This window comes from Asparagus officinalis, chromosome 8 (assembly GCF_001876935.1).
Source record: "Asparagus officinalis chromosome 8, Aspof.V1, whole genome shotgun sequence".
Taxonomy (NCBI): Eukaryota; Viridiplantae; Streptophyta; class Magnoliopsida; order Asparagales; family Asparagaceae; genus Asparagus; species Asparagus officinalis.
Genome location: NC_033801.1, coordinates 91,179,756 through 91,188,306, shown reverse-complemented (window position 1 = coordinate 91,188,306; position 8,551 = coordinate 91,179,756). Strand labels below are relative to the sequence as shown.

At 32.7% G+C, this 8,551-nt stretch overlaps 1 pseudogene; it reads left to right on the top strand.

Moving 5' to 3' along the window:
• The window catches only part of LOC109820560, a 5,556-nt pseudogene continuing 4,121 nt past the window's right edge, over positions 7,117-8,551 (top strand).

The following is an 8,551-nucleotide window of genomic DNA, read 5'->3' as shown; positions in this document are numbered from 1 at the left end:
TTGGCTCCGAATCTCAATTAAGAGGGAAGTAAAAGTTGGAGGACCATATTTAGCAGCTACAGTGATTTGGGATGAAATTAAAAGGATCTGTAATTTTGGGTTTATATAAAAATACCCAATTTTTTGAATATGTGAATGAGGCATCAAGTATATGATTATATGTGTTGATGTTAAATAATCAAGTAGTCAATATATGGTAGGGGTGAGATTGATTAGGGGTTGCTCACTTCTCTGATATATGGTTTTGAGTTGAGTAGCTTTCAGCCTGCACAAATAACAACTCGTGAGAGGATGGGACCGGTTCCCCCGTGGTTCCTCTGACGATCAAGTCAATTGATGAGCATGAGTGGGGAAACAAAGAACTTTCTGAGTTCTAAAGTGCAGAGAAATTGCTTAAAATTGCTTACAATAACAACAAAACAGATTATCTTATTGGTGAGAATAGTACCCCTATTTATAATGGTGCTAGAAGGGTAGAACAGTCACTCTGAACTAGCACAGGATGGCGGCAAATAAGTATGGCGTGGCTGCTGCGTCAGCACCTACTTTACAGGTGTCGGCTGACGAGTGGAGAGATCACCTTAGCATTTAATGTGAAGTGATTGAGAGCATGGCGGTGCTGACATGGTCTGATGAGTCATGAAGACTATCGGGGCTAGAGGTATAATGTCTCTTACCAAGAATTAAATGTGATGCTGACGTGCTATTAGCGGGAGAGGCTCGATGTTGAAGTCGTCCTTTAGCTTGGCTAAGAAGTAACGCTTTTCAAGTCGATCTCACGAGGCGTCGAATAACTGATCGGGTGGGCTCGTAGCGAGTCGTCTTCGACAAGAAAATCAACAAGTATCGCCCTTCGAGTCAACATAAGGGGATGTCGAATCAGCAGGTCGTCTAAGTCGATATCCTTGGTAGTTTTAACCGTCAATCTGGTTTGAGCGGTGCATGCAGGAGGACACATGTCCGTTGCTAGCAAAGGATCATACTTTGGTGACTGAGAACACTATAACAATATGTAAGTATAAGAATATGAATTAATTTATTAAAGTAATTAAGAAATAGAATGACATAATTTTCCATATTGACTGATTAAAAAATAAATAAATTTAGATTTACATTGATTGCATGATCTTATAATTTTGTAAGAGAGAATAAACTGTAATGGAAAATTCAAACGCGATAGATAAAATCAATATAAATTCTTATCCTATGAGCTGGATGATTCAACAAGTCAATATATAATTAGAAGCGAATTGCCAAACTGTCTTGGACTAAATTAAGAACCAAGTAGTTCTGAGTTGCGTCAGGACTTATCAGGTATAATATATGATCAAACATTTTCTATCACCAAGTCGGACTAATTATTTATGCTTATTTAAACTTGGATATATAGCAGGGAAAAAATTAACTGAAAAATATCTTGTGGCCAAAAGTATTAATGTTGTTTATATACGGGATCACTCATCTAAACCAAATAGTTCTGAGTTTACATTACGGGAAGAGACGGATTTTGATAAGCAAAATAAATATTTGTATACATACATGTTTGTTTTCATATGGATAAATAATTTTGGTTTAGTGATATAGATATGAAACAAATATACATTCATATACATATTTATATGTTTCATATTTATCATTTTGTCAAATGCATATATTGTGCAAAACTTCATTTGGCATAATATTGAGTTTTTAGTTTGTAGACTTCATAACAATATTTTATATCATTTCATTAAGTCTATAAACTCATTCAAAAGTTTTCAAAATATTGTTTAAGTCAAAATATTAAAAACATGTCTTATTTAGTTTTCATTTTCTGGACTAGTTTTGAAAAATATTGAGTTTTTACAAATGAGAAGTGCAATTTCAAAAATTCTTTATGTAACGTGTTCATTTGCATGTTTGCAATCATTTCCCAATTTTTTATACTTTTTGGAATTTGTTTGCTATTTTTAAAGGCACTTCAAAAATCAGATTTTCTATTTTAATTAGGCTCATATTGTGTTATCAGTCGACTGATAGAAGTGTTCAGTCAACTGATGGAAGTATTCAGTCGACTGATGAAAACGCTTGGAATCATCATTTGTTTCTGTTTCTTATTCAGTCGACCGATCAGTTGACTGACAAGGTCATCAGTTGACTGACGGCCTCATAACGACTAGTTTTTTCCAGTTTTGTACTGTTTTGATTTTTTTGGTCTTTTTGCTAGGTTTTCTTGATCTTTGGGGTTCCCTATATATACACCCTCATACCAAGCTATGTTCAACTAACCAAGAGAGTTTTTAAACAAGTTAAAAGGGTATTTAAGTTTTGTTTAGTTTTGTTTCAAGTTTTGATTTTGTGAAGAAAGTTTCACAAGAGCAAGAAGAGATCATCCATTCCTTGTTTGGGCTTCAACTTCATCTCTCCTACTCTTGTTATATAGAGAAGTTTTTCTTAAACTCAATTCTAGCAATTTATGTGTGTGGTCTTAATTTCCATAAGCTAGATTTCAATTGATTTTATATTTGTTTTATCTCTTTGTCACACACACCCGCATTGAGCTTTTAGTAATTTTATACATAGTATATTTATGGTTTGTGAGATTGTAACATAGAGTTGGGCTTAATTGAGTTCTCACCTTGTTTAAAGAACATATTATTTGTTGAGATTTCATTTATGAGGTCACATTATATTGCACAAGTACACCAAGAGGAGCGTAGATGTGAGAGACGTGGTCGGTCCCAAGAGAAGTGGCGTCGGTAGTAAAGTCTAGTGAGAGCTTGTAATTCCGAGCACTTGAGGGAGACACGTGAGAGGCCAACACTTGAGGTGGTAGTTGTGTAGTTACATTGTGAGTGATTGTGAACGTTGATCGATGAGCATTGAAAACCGATATTGTGTGGTGTAAACGTTTTCGGGTGAGCGTTAAAAACCCAGTGTGATAGTGGATTTCTCCCCAGGAGTGGGGAGCAGAGACGTAGGACGGAAGGTCTAAACTCCGTGATCATTTGCTTGTGTTTAAGTTTGTCATTGGCGTATTTACTTTTGTGTTTATCTTATATCGCTATTGTCTATACTCTTTGTGTATATTGCCCTATCACATTTGTAGTTTGTTTATTTTACCCTTGCTTATAGTGCTTATCCTTGCATATAACTGTTGCATATCTTATTTGCTAGGATAATTTGTTAAGTAGTTTTTAATTGGCATAAAATCGGATTAGATTAGCATAAATCCTATTCACCTCCCCTCTAGGGTTCTATCCTAGTGGCATTAGGGTCTAACAACATTCATTTTGATGAAATGATTAAGGAAACTGATTTTGATCAAATCCTTAAAAAGCAAGCTTGTGTGTATAAGAAATAATAAAATAATTCTATTTTATTCCTAGTATTGCATGTTGATGACATATTACTCATTAAGAATGATATGTTAATATCATGATTAGAAGTATGGCTTTCTGACAAGTTCTTTATGAAAGATCGTGTCTAGAAACTTTATATCCTGGATCTCAAACTCTATATAGATAGAGAAAAAGATATATCGGATTGTCACAATCTACTTATATTAATAAGATCTATGGAAGGTTCAACTTAACAAGATTCCAAAAAAGGAATGTTTCCTATAAGACATAAAAAACTCACTCTCGAAGGAAATGTGTCCTACAATTAAAACAGAGATTGAGTGTTTCAGAAACAGTTGAGCTTCTGAGTAAATTCTACTCCAACTAGTAAGAAATATTGGACTACAATGAAAGTCATATTCCTACATTTGCATAAAACTAAAATTATTGTTTAGTTTATGATGCAAAGAACATGAGAAGTAAAGGATATATAGATTTAAATTTTCAATCTAATTCTAATAATAGAAAGTCTATTTTGGGTTATATTTATATCAATAATAACAATAGAATAATATATAGTGTCATATGAAACCATTAAAGAATGAATATGGATAAATAGGTTTCTCCATAAGCCTAATATTATTCCTTATAATGTATTTTTCTCACTGCTATTTGATAGCAGTGGAGCTGTTGCTAAAAGCTTAGAAAGAAATATTATCTTGTTAAAGTTAACAAGAAGAAACATATGATGGTTTAAAAGATGGCTAAGCAGATATCATTTTGGTCCTTTTATAAAAACCATAGTCATAAAATATTTTTGACAGATGAAAGACGGGATTATATCTGATTGGATGTTAGGAAAAGAGGAAAATTGCTGGAATAGTAATAATATGCCATTGAACATCCAATACATTTCATGTTATATTTTTGAATATTAATAAATATTTTATTGGTGCACATATAATTTGGGTATCATTTTTATAGTTGCTATAGTATCCTCAAAAATTGTTTTGTTATATCATGCACTGTGATGACCACTTGCTTGGAGATGTGATCTAACTTAGCGATTTCTTAAATCTATGCTTACCCTATTACTAGTAAAGGATAACTTCATTATAATAAGCTATTATGCATAACACCGACATGTGAGATATGGTGCTGAGTCTCAACCGTCGGGAATAGGGATTCCTCGGGTGTATGTCATAGACACACACTGTAATTTGTGTAGCACTAGATCGCATTTGAATTTTCTAGAACGGGTCATCTAAGAGATATGGATTTCAAATTGTTATATGGTCCCTTTGACTTGATGATATTATCAATTCCGATTTGATAATTTGGTATACTTTGATATGATGGTTAAGCTTGATTATTAAGCGTTACACAACCTGAAATGTTGGGTTGTTAAATTTTATTTAGAAAAATAATGGATATCTAGATAAAGTCCAGTATGCTCATGATGATGAGTTAATTAGTTATGCATTACCATAAAGTTATTAAATTCTTGCCGGTAGGTAATTTTAAAAGACATTTTTCAAAAGAATTTATTTTCCTTTAAAAATAAAATATTTTTATGTTTCAAAATAATTTTTATTTATGTTCACGGGAATTGAAATTTAGACATGAGTAAATAGGTGAATTGTCTTGCTCAAAAAAGTTTCATAAAATAAATGATACTAGAAAGGACTGAGAGTAAAATATTATTTATAAATAATTAATCCCATATTATGGAAGAGGTTCTATGAATAGTTGGTCGGATAGAGATTTAATTGTTAATTTGAATTTATTAATTTGATTTATAATTGGTTCTCGATATAGGACCCAATTGGTCTCACTAATGTCATTAAAAGAGGTATACATGTAATATAATTCTACTTCTATCCTTGATTATTATTGAAAGAGTATTCTATCTTTTATTGTTATGGAAAGAATATTCTATCTTTAATTGTTATGGAAAAGAGTTTTAAAAGATTAGCAATTGTTTAAAATTAAAATCTATAAAGCAAGTCTGATCCTATATATAAGGTTCACATGTAGCCTTATGAGAATAAGAGAATAAAAGAAGATAAATAGAAATTTTAAGAACCCATCTCTTAGTATTGCTTTTCTTAGGTGATGGGTGATTTCAATTGGAGACTTTTTCTCTTGATGAAGCTATTTTAGATCGATCTTGGGACAAATTATTGAAAAAATTTAGAAAACGTTTTAGGTATTCTTCGAATCTTTATTAATTTTGATTAATAATCATGATATGTATATTCTTCCTCGTTGTATGTCATGTTTCCCACAAGGATGTGTATGTCAAATAAGTTTTGGAGTAGGTTTTGTTTAGATAGAGTTGGAATCAAATAGCCATGGTTAAACTCCTCTACACTATACATAAGGACAATCTAATATAGATTAAATGGCTTGATGGAATCTTCTTAAGAGCCACATAATTTAATTAGCATGTGCAAAGCTAGGAGTTGAGATTCTTGATTTTGAGGAAGCTTATGCAGATTTGAGATTGACTTTTGAGGTAATGGGCTCAAATAAAGATTTGGCCTCAGCGACTGGGAGCACAAAAGGAAGTTCAAGATAACAAATTGAAATCCTATCAGAACTGTTCCGATAGTAACAAGTTTCTTTACACCATAATTAGACTGGGTAAGATTCCAAAACTAAGTTGCATAAGAAAATGAGAGTATTCACATAACTATGTTTTCATAGTTGATGTTTTTAAAACTAACAAGTTGGTAATGTATTAAAATCTAAGTAAGTCTCGGCCCACCTAAAAGGTCGTAATACCAAAACTTGGTCATGTAATTTTTTTTCCGTGTTTTTAAATGAAGCCGGGGGTTAGCAACTTGTCCCGTGTACAAAAGAAGACCATGTGTTATTTGTTAGACTAAGACCAATACCGGCATGGGTTATAAATATAAAATTGCCAATAGTGCATGAGCTGTAAATAACAAATCATTAATACTGGCATTTGTTGTAAATATGAATTCATCAACAGTCACATGGGCTGTAAATAGTTTCTCAAAAGTTATATACTCTAAACTTTCTAACACTATCTTAATATTTTCTGATGTGCAAATATGATATATTGTTTTTCCCTGTATTTTCTAATGTAAGATTCATGAGCTAATTTTAGGACAATTTAACCCTCAATTGTTTGAACTTTTCTGTTAAACATACCAATTCTATTCTAAACCAATCCTAATTATATTTTAAAATAGAATTATGGTGAGTTTAATAGTAAATTTAGAAAATATTAATGGCTAAATGGTTATAAAAATTATATTGTTGGTGCCACACGGAAAATTTCGTGGAAAAATTATCACATTTGCATACCACAGTATTAAATTGTAAATATTTTTAAAAACTTTTAGAGTACCATATAAGTGGTTCCAAAAACAAGTGAAGGTATATAAGTGCAAATTAGGATAAATTATAGGGTATTAAAGTTCTAATTTAACTAACAAAAGGAAAGAGAGAGAGAGAGAAAGGAAAAGCATGGGTTCCAAGTATGAAATCTTAAGATCTTGGCCCCTTTCCTCTTCCTCTTTAGCATTGAAATTCAGCATTAATCCGACCACGTGCTTCTTGCGGGAGGAGCTGAGATCCTGCTCGTTTTCTTGAAAAAAAAAAAGGCCAAGTCAACTTGGTAGTCTTTCTCTAACTGCACTAAGAAAATGTTTTATTATTGAACTTACCCTTTCATATATCTGAAATATATTTCATTAAAAGTTATAATGACACATGATCTCCCGCATATCTTCCCCAATAATGTGCACGGTCTCCCTCATCTCTTCTTCGAAGTCTTCGTCAAAAAATAATCACCTGCCGACATGTTCACACATAGCAAGCTCCTTTCACAACCACAAACTCCGGCTATAAATACACATAAACTCCTTGCTCCATGACTCCATTGCAGTAAGCTCAAGCTCATTGATAGTACAGTAAAATGGCCATATTTCTCTATCTCCTAGCTTTTCTCCTCTCTCTTTACATCTTGCATATAGCATTTTCCAAAAGAGAAACAAATACTACAACTGATGAGATCAATGGGAGCATTGTTTTGATAAAGAAGCGTGTGATAGACCTCACTGATTTTCGTGCGTCGGTGATGGACCGAGTGCATGAGTTCTTTGGGAAGGGGGTTTCCTTTCAGCTTGTTAGTTCCACGGTCGCTGATCCAAGTAAGCTCCTCCTGCGAGATCTTAATCAATTTTACTAGAAATACTTTTTGTCATTCTGTTACTCTGTCTTAGTTGTACAAATGTTAGAGTTCACACTTGAAAAAGGACACTTTTATGAAGAAAGTGTTGAAGTGTTAAAAAAGGACAAAAATCACCACCTTTCTATATATATATACCATGTTTTTCTTTTAACAACACCTCTCAATGGGCAAAGACTCTATCAGAACACTTCATAAAAAGGGTATGGGTGATTTACATCATTGATAGAATAGTCACAATTTCTAAACTAACCCTCTAGCCGCCCATGAAAAGTATAGATCACCCCCTTTTTTATAGCATGCCCTCAAAGAATCTTTACTCAAGGTTCATCCAAAAAAAAGAATGAAACCAGCATATGATTGTTAATAAAATTGTTAGCTTTGTAATAGAGATCGATTCTGTCTTTTAGGTTAATAATAAGACTTTGATTTTCTAGTTTATCAAAGTAACTTCTTCTTTCTTTTCTTATCCCATTTTCTTTCAACTTTCAAAATCATAGGATTCTTAAGCGCGGGCGTCCGTCCAATTAATGTCTACCTAAGTGCAAATATCTTTCTAGACGTCCGAAGAAACAACACTCTATTATGAAATTAATGATTTTATCAACTTCCATATATTAGGCGTTTTTCGTCGGACATTTGTGAGAAGGTTATTGAAACATACATTTCTGAAATTACTCTGACAATTCAACATATTGCTCTGCTTTTTTGGACACATTTTTACATTAATCGAATAGTAATAGGAGCATTCTTGATATACTTCTTATATTTCTACTTGTATTTATTCTCCGCAAAATTTCCTTGGATGCATATTGATTGCATTGAGAATCTAAACAAAACCGTCACAATTCAATAACACATACTTGATCTATGAAAACAAGAGAAGACGAAAATATATAATTGGCTTTCTTTCAGATGACAAGGATGGCAAAGGGATAATAGGGAAGCCTTCCTACCTGAAGGGATGGATCACAAAATTAACATCATTCACCGCGGGCGAGGCTCACTA